Below are 14,560 nucleotides of genomic sequence, written 5' to 3' on the forward strand. Positions count from 1 at the left end.
GGGGGGAGGGGGTCTGGGGAGGATCTGAGGGTGTGGGTGATCAGGAGCCCACAGGGGGCAGATTAGGACCTAATCTAAAAAATAGCGTTGACAGATAGTGACAGGGAGTGATTGATGGGTGATTAGGGGAGTGGTTGGGTGCAAACAGGGGTCTGGGGGGTGGGAAGGTGGGGGAGGGGGGTCTGATAGGTGCTGTGGGCGATCAAGGGGCAGTGGCAGATCAGTGTGCTTGGGTGCAGACAGGGAGGGCTGCAGCCTGCCCTGGTGGTCCCTCGATCACTGGGACCATCAGGGCAGGAGGCAGCCTGTATAATACACTTTGTATACATTACAAAGTGTATTATACACTTTGTAGCGGCGATCGCAGGGTTAACAACCCACCGGCGCTTCCGATCGGCCGGCGGGTTGACGCCGCGGGTGGGTGGAGCCTATTGCCGGCGGACGCGCGCACATCATGATGTGCGCGCGATCCCCGGCCAGAACAGTCCCAGGACCCGACGCCCATCGGCGTTACGTGGTCCTGGGCATGCCACTTTGCCAACGCCCATAGGTAGTGGGCGGTCGGCAAGTGGTTAAAGAGGAACTGTCGTGAAAATCTTAAAATTTAAAGCACATACAAATAAGTAAAGAGTAAAATGAGTCATAAATTACTTTTCTCCTATGTTGCTGTCACTTACAGTAGGTAGTAGAAATCAGACATTACCGACAGGTTTTGGGCTAGTCCATCTCTCCATAGAGGATTCTCAGCATGGTCTTTATTCTTTATAAAGACACTTCCTGAAAAAGATTTATACAATGATGCTGGCTAGCTTCCCTGCCCACCACACTCTTTTTTGGCAATTGGACGGAGCAACTGCCATTTACTAAGTGCATTTTGAAAATAAAGAAAGCCCTGTGAGCCCCCATCAGGAGATGGGCTAGTCCAAAACCTGTCGGTTCTGTCAGATTTCTACTACCTACTGTAAGTGACAGCAACATAGTAGATAAGTAATTTATGGCTCATTTGACTCTGGAAGAAACGTACTTCTTAATTGTATGTTTACATACTGTATATTTTAAATTTTAAGATTTTCGTGACAGAGGTCCTTTAAAGAGGAACTTCAGTGAAAATAATGTAATACAAAAAAAGTGCTTCGTTTTTACAATAATTATGTATAAATTATTTAGTCAGTGTTTGCCCATTGTAAAATCTTTCCTCTCCCTGATTCTGACATTTATCACATGGTGACATTTTTACTGCTGGCAGGTGACGTCAGTGGAAGCAGATGCTGCTTACTTTTATGTAAACAGATGTTATTTCCCACAATGCAACAAGGCTCCCACAATGTGATGCCAGGACCTTGGTCCTGACATCACACTGTGGGAGGGGTTTCACCACAATATCAGCCATACAGAGCCCCCTGGTGATCCATTTGTGAAAAAGTTTCTCATGGGAAAGGGGGTATCAGCTACTGATTGGGATGAAGTTCAATTCTTGGTTGCGGTTTCTCTTTAAAGCACAGGATCACAACAGAGGTGAAAAGTCACATCATGCATTATGTGTGCAGTGCTACACATACAATGAAGCATACAGTACATACAATGTATGTTTCACTGCCATTGTGAACGTACATGTTATGGCTCCATTTTCTATGTTGGGATGACAGCAGGAGTTAGATATTAAGGGCCTCTTCTGGACACTCCATCCCACGACACTCTAGATTGTAAGCTTGCAAGGGCAGGAATCTCCCCCTTCTGTTTCCTGTTTCTGTTGTACTTTATGAAATAAACATATACCAGTGTTGGGGATGTTTCAAACAACACATCATCCATGTATTTGTCGTGGTGTTCCTGGATGTCCAGGTTGTACAGTATATAACTTACTCAGGTATTTATGCTCCTCACTATTACAGTATCTGTTTTTTACTATGTACATCACTACAGAAGAAGTAGGGAGCTCTATACATAAAAAAAATATAATAATAATAAATATATAATTCTACTGCTTCCATTGTCACTAGCAGTGGTGCTCGGATACCACTTTTCACTATCTGGAACTAATTTGGATCGAGATACCACTCTATCCGATCCGGGTCAGATATCTGGATCAAAAAATGTTCAATGCGAATCTGGGTCGGATATCCGACCCCAGTATCCAGCCGGATTCGGATATCCAGATTACAAACCGGAAATGGTCTTTAAAACACCATTTAACCAAAAGCCAGCTCACATACATTGGCCAGGAATCGAACCCAGGTCACCTGCTTGGAAGGCAGCTGTGCTCACCATTACACCACCAAAGCCAGCCTAGCATGAAGCTGGACTAGCATGTACTATTGTGATATACCCAAGAGAAAAAAGGACTTCAGAAAGATCATGTGCCCCCATGGATGATGCTGGTGTAACACACACAGCAAAGGACAGCAATTTGAAGTCTGGAAGATTCCAGGGCAAGGGTGGGAAGGATGAAAAGCTAGGTGGCCGTGCAACCATTCCTGCTAACCTAAAGGTTACTTGTATCTTACAACACATTGGCTTAAGACTTTACCAAATCCTTATGCCAATGTGTTGTAAGATACAAGTAACCTTTAGGTTAGCAGGAATGGTTGCACGGCCACCTACCTTTTCATCCTTCCCACCCTTGCCCTGAAATCTTCCAGACTTCAAATTGCTGTCCTTTGCTGTGTGTGTTACACCAGCATCATCCATGGGGGCACATGAGAGGTGGTTTCTTTTTGCCACTGAAGTAGTAGTAATCGGATCCGGATACCTCGGAAATCTGCGGATATCCGGATCATGGGTGAAACTATCTGCAGATAGCTTTCCGGATTTAAAAAAAATCCGGAATCCAAATCCGAATCGGATAGCTGAAAAAATATCCGAAATCCGGATGAGCACTAGTAATGGGAAAAAAATAAATAAAAAACTGACAAATATGCAAAAGTAGATGAGTAAAGTAAACGTAAGCAGCAATGGTCATATCAAAGGCAGATGCTGCAGAACAATTAATCTACCAGCAGATAATTAACTGGCCAACAGCTCCTGGTCTTGATTTGGCTACGGCCACATCCATTGGCTGAGCAGTCTGCATATTTCTTAGTTTTGCCCTCCCCCTCCACATATAGCCTTATTAAATGGACCATGTACTCCCCAAATCCCCAGATAGCAGCATTAGCTGGTCTTTATGCACTGTGCCCCCTTCCCCCCCCCCCCCCCCCCCCCCCACACACACACACCTTTAGTGGTATTAGGTGCTCCCCCTTCCCATGGTGGTATTAGAATAGCATTTGTACTCCTTCCCAACAATGCAGAGTAAGCGCAGCAGAGCGTCATATCTCAACTGCCCTGCACTGAGCTCCCACTAACTTCCTCCTTTCACTTAGAAACGCTCTTGTAGTGTGAACTAGCCCTTAGGGCCAATTCAAACTACAAGAGCTTTTCAAATGCTACAGATTTGAAAAGCTCTTGCTAATGCAATGCAATGGTTTTTTTTTTTTTTTTACAAAATCACATCACTAGGACAATACGCTATGTAAGCAATGCCGTCTTTGCAGTATGTCACCTGAGGAAGGCGTGGACAAACGCCGAAACCGGTAGTGACGTCAGACGGCGCAGGCTGCGCACCGCTCGCTCCCAACGGACGCACTCTCGCACTTCCAGCTGCAACATCAGCCCCGGCCAGGCTGTATCGGTTGAGGCGACCAACTGGAGGAGCCAGACACGCAGCGACAGAACATACTACTAAATGTAAGTGACATAATGTTTCATAAGATCTAAACACAGATACCCCATTTAATGCACTACGGAGCGCTCTCTTTTCCCCTTACCCTATCACACAGTTAGGCTGTGTTCGCACTTGAGCTGAGAAGTGACTTTTTTGTCTGTTCTCTGCTCATTGCTAAACTTACAGTAAAGGCTCATATTTTGTAAATAGGAGCTGTTCACACTTGTTAGTGTGCAATGGATCCGTGAGATCCTTTGCGGTAAGCGGGCCGCACTTCTGTGCAGTCCGAGATAATCCCAGGCAGATAGGTTCCACTGTATAGCCTATGGAGGTAACCCATCTGTCCGCTCCTGCTGGATGCAAGTGGCCTTGCTTAAGAGGGAACCAAGCTTAACTCTCTGCTCAGTACTTATTCTACAGCCCTACCAGGTGTTTCCATCTCCCCTCCCCTTAGATTGTAAGCCTTTAGTAGGGTCCTCCCTTCCCTAGTGTGTTCTACATGATTGGGTGCCCTCATCATTGTGCCCTTTCCTTTGACCATCTCACACATGAATTTCTGAACCTAAGCAGCCTAAAATCATATGATCATGTATTTTGTACTATTTGCCTTAAAGCGGTATTGTCACCATAAAACTCAAATTTAAATAGCAACTGATCTGAGTGTATTAAGTGATAAAGATGCTAATCCTGCATTCAAAACTTGAAAAACTTTTTCTGCTGTTATGGTTTGGAGATATCACATACTTTAGGAGCACTGGCCCTAGTGCCAAACAGTGCCAAAGAGTTGAATGCTGGGAGTTCTTTGTATCTATAATATATTCCTCCTCTTCCATTTCTTTCCCTGCCTAGCTCCTTATCAGAAAAACTCTCTGATCACTTGTGTTTACAAGCAAGGCTGAGGTGACTCAGTGATTGGATGTGCGAATAAAAGACAGACAATGCAGTTGTTAGTATATACCTCAGTGGGAGTGTCTGAAGACTCGGAGGAGGGCAGCTAATGAATACACAATGAGCAAGAGAAGGGAGCGGGGGGGGGGGGGGAACAAGAGTCAAGGAGGATATGATGTCAGCATTAGCATGGCAAGATGGCCACTGCCTAGAATAGGATTTTCTGCTTTTCCTTTATAAAATTCACAGGAATCATTACGTGGATAGCACAATACATCTGTTATGTAAGTAGAAGTAGTATTTATCTATTTATATATGTGTTTTTTATTTTTAGGTTAGCATGGGTGTCGCTTGTTCTTTAAACAACTTTGTCCTATGTTGTATAACCTTGTTACGTTACGTCTGTCAAGCTTTGTACCATTGAACATATTAATTGTCCAGCGCTGCATAATATGTTGGCGCTTTATAAATACAATAAATAATAATTGTTGTCAAGGGGGGACAAATGTTATCCTAATACCACTATAGGGGTGGGGCAAAAGCCACCTAATACCGCTATAAGGTGTGTGTGTGGGGGGGGGGGGGGGGAGTATGAAGACCAGTTAATGCTGCTATGTGGGGAGGAGACTTGGGGGGGGGGTACATGGGCCATTTAATAAGGCTATATGTAGAAGTGGAGGGAAGAGGGCATGCTCATTTTTGCCCAGGGCCCCACTTCACCTAAAACTGGCCTTGCCAATGGGTGATGTAATTTGGCAAATCTAAGAAATATGCAGACTGCCCAACAGCTAATGGATGTGACAGTAGCCAAATCAAGACCAGGAGCTGGTGGCCAGTTAACTGGCAGCTGATGGGTTTACACAGCTTCTGGTTAATTGTTCTGCAGCGACTGCCTTTGATTTGGCCATTGCTGCTTCCATTTACTTTCAAAGCTACTTTTCCATATTTGATCAGAGAGGAACCTATCTAATGGCCGATCTGGCCATACTTCGAGTGATGTATGGCCTCCTTTACATGCACATTTAATGCAACATATTTGCACCCTGGAACTGGGTCAGTTAAAAACTGTAGGAAGTGCATTTGATTGGCACAATTATTATTTATGGATTTATATAGCGTCAATCTTCCATGGTGCTGTACAATGGAGATCACAAAGTATATATAGTTAGGAAACAAATGATAGAATACAGATGGCATAGCCCACATCATTCCGACTTACAGCAGAAGGGTTTAAGAACGGAACAATAGGTGAAGGTAAACTGAGTGCCAGGTGGTGGTGGGGTCAATGGCCAGTTAAGGTGGCCATACAAATGACTTGGCCAAGAGCATGCCCTATCAACGATGCAACCAACTTCAGCCTGAAATTGGTTGCATGTATCGATCAGACATGCTGCAAGACATGGGGACGACTTGCTCAATTGGGTGCGTGTCGATAATGTCGTGCAATATCAGGATGAGCGAAGAATGCGATGAAACCTCCTGGCACTGCTCCGTTAAAGAGAACCCGAGGTGGGATTTACTTATGCCAGTGGGGCACAGAGGCTGGTTGTGCACACTAACACCAGCCTCTGTTGCCCCATGGTGTGCCTCCAAGACCCCCTGCGCGCCGCTATACCCCCCGCAGTGCTGGCAACACGCAGCGTGTTGCCAACACAATGTTTACCTCTCACCTGTCTGTTAGCGCCGCTCCCCCGCCTCCTCCGTATCGGCGCTACCCCGCCCGCGTCACTTCCCTCCAATAGCGGGAGGGAAGGGACGCGGGCGGGTAGCGCAACAGAGGCTGGTGTTAGTGTGCACAACCAGCCACTGTGCCCCACTAGCATAAGTAAATCCCACCTCGGGTCCTCTTTAATGTAAAATGTTCCCTCCCGGCGCTGTGCCCCCCTAATAGTAGTAGCATACTCCCCCGTAGTATACTTTACCTGTCCGTCGCTGGCTCAGGGCTTCATGCTGAAATTGGCCTGTGGTGTATGGGCAGGCAACGGATCTCTCTCCTATCAGATTTGATCAGAGAGGGATCTCTCTCTTGGTCCATCTGTCCATACATCATCTGATGTATGGGCACCTTTAGACTGTGTCGTACAGATGTGTTGCATGCTTGACTGAGGTGTAAAGGAGTGCCAAACAGATTGTGGAAAATAATTCCAGGGGAGGTGAGAGATTTAAAGTGGATCCGAGATCAAATGTGGGGTCATCACTAATGGCTTCTGCACATTTATTATAGAGAATTTTTTCCCCTAAAAATGTTTCTCTCTCTCACTCTGCAATCACCCTCTAAAGTAATTAGACTCTCCCCCTCATCTCTCCTGGTTCCATGTGATAGATATCCACGTGCCACCGGTCTTCTGTGTCTACAGCACCGCTCAGCTACCTATACTGGGGGCATCGATAACGGGGGCAACTATACCTGGATACCTACACCAGAGGCACCTATACCTGGCTATCTATACTGGGGCAACTATACCTGGCTACCTATACCAGGCTATCTATACTGGGGCAACTATACCTGGCTACCTATACTGGAGGCACCTATACCTGGCTACCTATACTGGGGAGACCTACTAATACTTGGATAACTATATTGGGGCACCTATGCCTGGCTACCCACACTGGGTAGACGATTAAGGACCACAACGGTCCGAAACATGTCTAATTGTGATGCTGGTATTTTTATTAGGATACGTTCTGAATAAAGTCCAATAGCAACGAAGGACAAGTGTGGACCATCTTTTCTTTATCCATACTGGGGGCACTTATTCCTGGATACCTATACTGGAGGCACATATACCTGGATACCTATACTTGGGGCACCCAAACTTGGATACCTATACTGGGGGCTAAATACTGCATCACAAATAACATTCCCGAGCCCACTGGAGGAGGGGGGCACAATTTTTACACCCCGCCCTGGGAGCAATTTAGCCTTGAGACTGCTCTGGAGAGGAGTATTCAATAAAACATCAGCAAATGTGAAACATGAAATAAAAAACAAGTGTCAGCGCCAAGGCAGAAGGCGACCGCAGCCGAGAAGGACAATGTCCAAAAGTCCACACAAACAATGAATATATAAAGTCAGCGCAGGTCTATAGTAATACAGCTTTCATCATTTTTTGGTATACAGGATCTTCAAACAAAAGGGTAAAGAAGCAAGGCTTACCAGATTCCAACAACCCACATTATAAGGTTGTAAACGAGTTTGATAGGTGGTCCGCAGAACTTTCAAATGGTGTCGTTTCACCAGCGATGTTGCACATTACAGATTCCTCCGGAATATAGTAGATATCCTGAGATCGCAGAGACTCACCAAAGGGGAGTCCAGTAGGATAGTGACATGAAAGAGATGTACGGCACATCTAAGTGTAAACCGTCTTTATTACATAACAAGTAAAACAATTAAAAACAAGGATAAAGGAAAACTCACATACGGGGCCCGTGCACTGGGAACCCCGAAAAAGTAGCGCGCATAAAATGGTCAATAGAAGACCTCAAATAAAATGGTGCCGCCTGTCGCCTTCCCGACCGGTTTCGCAATCTTGCGTCATCAGGGGACGCAAGATTGCGAAACCGGTCGGGAAGGCGACAGGCGGCACCATTTTATTTGAGGTCTTCTATTGACCATTTTATGCGCGCTACTTTTTCGGGGTTCCCAGTGCACGGGCCCCGTATGTGAGTTTTCCTTTATCCTTGTTTTTAATTGTTTTACTTGTTATGTAATAAAGACGGTTTACACTTAGATGTGCCGTACATCTCTTTCATGTCACTATCCTACTGGACTCCCCTTTGGTGAGTCTCTGCGATCTCAGGATATCTACTATATTCCGGAGGAATCTGTAGTGTGCAACATCGCTGGTGAAACGACACCATTTGAAAGTTCTGCGGACCACCTATCAAACTCGTTTACAACCTTATAATGTGGGTTGTTGGAATCTGGTAAGCCTTGCTTCTTTACCCTTTTGTTCGAAGATCCTGTATACCAAAAAATGATGAAAGCTGTATTACTATAGACCTGCGCTGACTTTATATATTCATTAAATGTGAAACATGGTTAACCTTTTGTGAATATAAAGCAGAGGTCACTCTGACACACGGACTCGCCTTCACATGCCTTGCAGCTCTCCATGCATTATACCTCATTCTACTCCTCCACTAGCCCTAAAAAGGAAAACACACATTTCAATGTTAATTCATCCAATTGCTACAATATTCCAATTTTTATAATAAGCCATTTCTGTTCAGGAATATACACCAGGCTGTTTCTAAAGTTTTAGCCACCTGAAGCAAGTTTACCTTCCTGTCCCCTCCTATGCCCTAGGCCAGGGTTTTTCAACCTGTTGTACCCGTACCACCAGTGGTACTTTGTCAATGGCCAGGTGGTACACTCTGGGTTTGGCTACCTATATTGAAGGCTGTACAAGTGTACTTGTAAGAAAAAAAAGTGCCCCTGGGAGGTACCTCCACAAATTGGGCCACTGCAGCTTTAAGGCCTCACTGCAGGGACGCAAAACTCAGCACACAAATGATTCCCCCCCCCCCCCTTTCTGCCCATCAACAGAGCTCTCTGTTGGTGGGCAAGGATCGCTCCCAGGGTGTTTACTTTTTTTTTTTTTTTACAAATATTTGTTATTTTTTAAATTTGTTTTTTGTTTTTATTTTTCATTTTCCCTCTCCCCCTTGCCACTGCCAGCCAATCACTGTGATCGGCTGTCATATGACATAGAATCACCCCTGAGCCTGCCAGGGGGACAGCCGTGTCGAGGAGTCGGTGGAATCCTAACCTGAGGAGTCGGAGTCGGTGGATTTTTGCACCCAACTCCACAGCCCTGGGTGTTACCGTATTTTCTGCCGTATAAAAGACGCTCTAGAATATAATATGCACCCATGTTTGGAGGGCAAAAACTAGGGAAAAAAGTAGTTGGAGCTGGAGACATGGGGAGGGAGCAGAGGCATACAGGGGGATCCGGGCACACAGGTCGGTGGTTTGTAAGTCAGGGATTCCCTGCCTTTGCCTTATAAGACGCAGGGACTTTCTCTCTCCATTTTTTGAGGAAAAAATGTGAATTTATATAGCAGAAAATATGGTTTGTATCTCACTAGTTTGTATATATTCATCTATTTTTATTTGTTGAAATCAATAGGCTATATCAGTATCCCGCATGAGGATAAAATCGCCATCTGCTGCCATTAGCATGGGTGCCCCATCCATTTAAGAAACAGACACGGCACCCCAGTGGAAACCTCCTTATTGTACATAGCAATATAATAAAAGAAAAACATTATACTGGGGTTCAGGGCCGGCCTTAGGTTTCACAGCGCCTTGAGCGAAAACTGATTTTTGTGCCCCCCTTTCATCCTCTTACAGTCAGCCCCCCCCCCCCTCCCTCCATTTAGAATGATAGCACAGCACTGACAATTGGCACCACGCGTTATAGCCGTAGTGCGGCTATCCCCCCCCAACGCCCTCAGACTCAGTATAGGTAGGTAGCCAGGTATAGGTGCCAACAGTATAGGATCTCATGTGTAGGTGCCCTCAATATAGATTGCCAAGCATAGGTGCCCCAGTATAGGAAGTCAGTTGAAGGTCTCCATCGCCCCCATAGGGAGCCAGTCATAGGAGCCTCCAGTATAGGTAGCCAGGTGTTGGAGCCCTCAGTAAAGGTAGCCAGCTATAGGAGGTGCCTCAAGTATAGGAAATCAGGTGTAGGTGCCCTCAGTATAGGCAACCAGCTATAGGCACCCCCTTGGAAGCCGGCGCCCTGAGCGACCGCTTCGGTCGCTCATATCAAAGCCCGGCTATGCTGGGGTTATTCGACTTGATAAAATGGAACCAATGGACCAATCTACCCACCTGTTATCCTCTCCACTTGTGCTGGTGATTGAGGCTAGGTTCACAGTAATCAGCTGCATAACTCACACGTTATAATGACTGTGAACTGCAATGGAGCTTGGCCATAGACTTTAATACAAAGCCTGCATGCAGCAAGTTAGAATAACGCAATATTTTACTGTGAAGAGGCGCATAGAATTGTATGGGCAGTGAGTTAACACGCAGAATGATTCTGCAACACAACTGACCACTGTGAACAGGGCCTGAGCCTGGCCTTCCCTTCTAGTACTACTTGATGATGTACCCACTTATATTGCACGCCGTTATGCCTTCCCACCAGCTTCATGGCACCTTTACATATCACTTGCTCACTGAAAATAGCACTTTACTTACTGGTTTATGTACTTTGCCTAAGGATTTCCTAATACCTGGTACACACCGTGCAATTTTCCATCAAATGGGTGGAATAGTTTGATTTTGTACAGAAGTGACCAGTAAATCAATTAGAAAAACAATCGGAAAACAGATCGGACGTGTTTGAAATCACTGATTCGACCCATCTATCTGACCGGAAATTGCACGGTGTGTACCAGGCATAATAGGCAATGAATTGTGTGTTTTTTGAGCTGATTGGCCTATATGCAATTCAGTTTTTTCTCCTGACTTTTCTACTAGGTGGTGCCAGATCAGTATTTCTCACCATTATTTCTGCATGTACTGTACAGTACTATCTTTATGAAAGATGGTGTTCAATAAGTATCCACCTTTGTAGGTGACACCATAAGCCCACTATACACAGCCAATCTTGACTGGCCAATGACTGACCAATTGTACTACTTCTATGTAGTATGAGGGACAACAGATTTTGAATACTCTTGAAAACTTAATGTTTGCACCAGGCTTTGTAAGTACCCCTTGTATCTATGAGCCATGAATACTCAGTTATGTGTAAACTAGTCTTTTTAGCCCGTTCAACAGTGGTACACACACACACACACACACACACACACACACACACTTTACATTTATTGGAGGAACCCCTCCCTTCCTTTCAAATTGCCAGGATTTTTCCGGCAAACTAGTGGGGTAGATGGTGTCCTGCAATGGAAGAATTGCTAATGGCTGCCCCCAGTATAACCCTAGCTATGAAAAGAGAAGGGTGAAAAGCATGCACTGAAATGATCATAGGTTTGAAGTAGTGTTTATCTTCGTATGTGTCAGAGTGGTGCAACTAAATATTTTTAAATAAAAAAATGTTTGGTTTGGGTCCACTTTAAGTTGGCTAAAAAATGCTAAGGATCTTTGGTACTTATCCGTTAGCCGGGCACATCCGGCAGGTGGCGACAAAACTCCACCAGAGTTACATCTTTCCCTACTATCCATGTCGGCCTGGAGGGGGAATAGTAATTAGCGCCACCTGCCAGATGCGCCCGGCTAACGGTTAAGTACCGGATCTTTTGGTGTTTCACACCAAGAATGCTTTTAAAAACACCAGTGTTTCAAAAAGCACTTGGCTAATGTGTTTGTATGAGCATGTTCACACCAGAGCTATGTGTTTTTTTCCCAAACACAAGTCCTGCAGCATTTTAAAAAGGCAGTTACGCCTAAATGTAAAGTATAGGGAAACTGTAAAATCTCTTTACAAATCACTCAACAGAGCGATTTTCAAAGCGTTTTTTTGCCAAAAGCGGTTTACGTCCAGGTCAAAGTGTACTTCTTGTTTTGCCACAAGAAATACAAAATCTCTAAAAGCAAACGCTCCAAAATCACCAAGCATAAATAGAAAACTGTTAGGCCCTGTTCAGACTGTCAGCGTTTGTAGAACGCGTATAAATTCAAAGAAACGCAAGTTGAAAAACGCAGCCTTTTTATTGCGTTCGAATGCGTTTTCTATTGCGTTTTACACACACACGTGACCCAGGAAACAGAGAATAATTAGGGGAACCGCAGAGGGAAACGTACGCTAAAAACGCAATACTACGCGTTTTTGATACGCGTCCATAGACTTTCATTGTGTCCGTTTCTGTGCGTGACGCACAGAACTGTGTGCAGCAATGCGGATGAGGAAACGTATGCGTCTCATACGCATACATTGAACGAGGCCATTAGAAAACATTAGTAGCCGTTTCTATGCGTAAAATCTTTCTGTATGCGTTCTGTAAAAACGGCTAGGAACGCACATAGTCTGAACGGGCCCTTAGGCACAAGCAGGGAATTGCTACTGCAAATTGCTATTGAAAGCATTAAGCATTTGCGCTTATCGATTTATGGTGTAAACTAGCACTTACATGGCATGTGGGATCATTTGTGGTGTTACCAAACATTGCCATTTGGCTGCATGGTATTGCAGCCAGAAAACCCTCAGGCTGGGAGCCTGGACTGTCCCAGTCCAGCCATCCATGGAAAACGGACCTTAGGCCTCATTCACAGTGGTGCAATGCAGTGCAGTATAACAGCCACTTTGTAACACGGCTTGGCGCAGGTACAGTGAAGCATATTTTTGTCTGACTGTATGCAATGCAGCCGTAACGTGCAGTATAACTTTTTTATTCAATTGCATTTCTGTTATACAGGGAAAACAACACAACGTCCCACTGTGACCGTGGCCTGTGGCCTGGAACCCACTGAAATCAGCAAACGCAAAACGCAACCGCTAGCGTTTTGTCTGAGCGGTTTGCAAGCGGATTCATGCGAGTTTTTGGTCGTGTTTTGCAACATTGTATTTTTGTGCCCAGCGGGTGCGTAGCGTTTTGCGTTTTTATCCTGATTGGTCCTGTGAATTATTTTTAATTTTGTTACAGTGTGCTGAACCGCAAAACGCTAGCAAAACCGCTCAGTTTAGGTTTTGCTGATCGTTTCTGCTAGCGTTTCAATACTTTACATTGAAGCGCTAACGCTCCCAAAATGCTGCAGGTCCTGCGTTTGCGTTTCTGGGAAACGCAAACGCTCCTGTGGAAGTTGCCCCATCCATTAACATTAGCCCAGCGTTTTGGCAAACTGCTAGCGTATCGCAGTGCTGCCAAAACGCTGCCAAAAGTGCTCCTGTGGGTTCCAGCCCTTAGGGCTGATTCACACTACGAGAGCTTTTTAAGCGCCAGAGATTTTAAAAGCTCTATCTAATGCAATCCTATGGCGGATTTTTACAAAATCACATCGCTGCAGTGTGAACACTCACATAGGATAACATTAGCTTTTAAAATCACAAGCGCTTAGAAAGGCTCTTGTACTGAGAACGAGCCCTACTCTTTGGTGCCCAGTGTGCCCGATTTACTATTCCATAGATTTCCAACCTTAATCTGCAGGAATATCATAAGATAGATTACCTTATTACCGATTTTCTAGTTTCTTTTGTTTTAAAAGCGTAAACTCCTTTGGGTAGAACTGGAACTTTGTATGAGGATAATCAGTAGGAAAGGTCAATGAGGTGCAAATAACTGAGTTGATGTGGTATTATGCAAATTCTGTAAGTAAATTTGTTCACATTTAGGCCTCTTTTCCACAGATAGTTGATAGGCAGTGAAATGCCTCTCAAACTCTCACAACTGCTTACTGCTGCCTGGTAATTGCTTGTTGCTGCCTGGTAACTGCTTGTTAAACACACAGCTAAACAATCCGTGGAAAAGAGGCCTTAAAATGGACCACTCAAATTCCTTTGAAGTTGAACTGTGTGCTCAGCAACAGTTACCAGGCAACAGTGAGCAGTTGCCAGGCAGCAGCAAGCAGTTGTGAGAGTTTGAGAGGCATTTTACTGCCTATCAACTGCCTGTGGAAAAGGGGTCTTAGGACTCTTTTCCACGAGCAGTTGAACTGGCTGCTAAAAAAGCAGTTGCCAGGCAGCAGCAAGCAGTTGTGAGAGCTTGAGAGGCATTTCACTGCCTAACAATTGCCCGTGGAAAAGAGGACTAAGGCCTCTTTTCCACGAACTGTTGAGCTGTGTGCTAAGCAAGCAGTTGCCAGGCAGCAGTGAACAGTTACCAAGCAGCGACAAGCAGTTACCAGGCAGTTGTGAGAGTTTGAGAGGCATTTCACTGCCTAAAAACAATTTGTGGAAAAGAGGCCTTAAAGAGACTCTGAAGCGAGAATAAATCTCGCTTCAGAGCTCATAAATAGCAGGGGCACGTGTGCCCCTGCTAAAACGCCGCTAT

General features: G+C 45.0%; 1 protein-coding gene across 8 annotated transcripts in view; it reads right to left on the minus strand.

Moving 5' to 3' along the window:
* ZMYND8 (zinc finger MYND-type containing 8) overlaps window positions 1–14,560 on the minus strand; it is a 212,898-nt gene that overhangs the window by 169,808 nt on the left and 28,530 nt on the right. Inside the window, exon 1 of one of the 8 annotated variants that reach the window (XM_068263095.1) lies at window positions 8,642–8,738. The exons of the other annotated variants lie outside the window; for them this stretch is intronic. The gene's annotated coding sequence lies outside the window, so the exon portion shown is untranslated. Of the gene's footprint in view, window positions 1–8,641; window positions 8,739–14,560 lie in introns of those variants that run through there. 8 annotated transcript variants of the gene reach the window in all.

The sequence above is a fragment of the Hyperolius riggenbachi genome, chromosome 12 (assembly GCF_040937935.1).
Source record: "Hyperolius riggenbachi isolate aHypRig1 chromosome 12, aHypRig1.pri, whole genome shotgun sequence".
NCBI lineage: Eukaryota > Metazoa > Chordata > Amphibia > Anura > Hyperoliidae > Hyperolius > Hyperolius riggenbachi.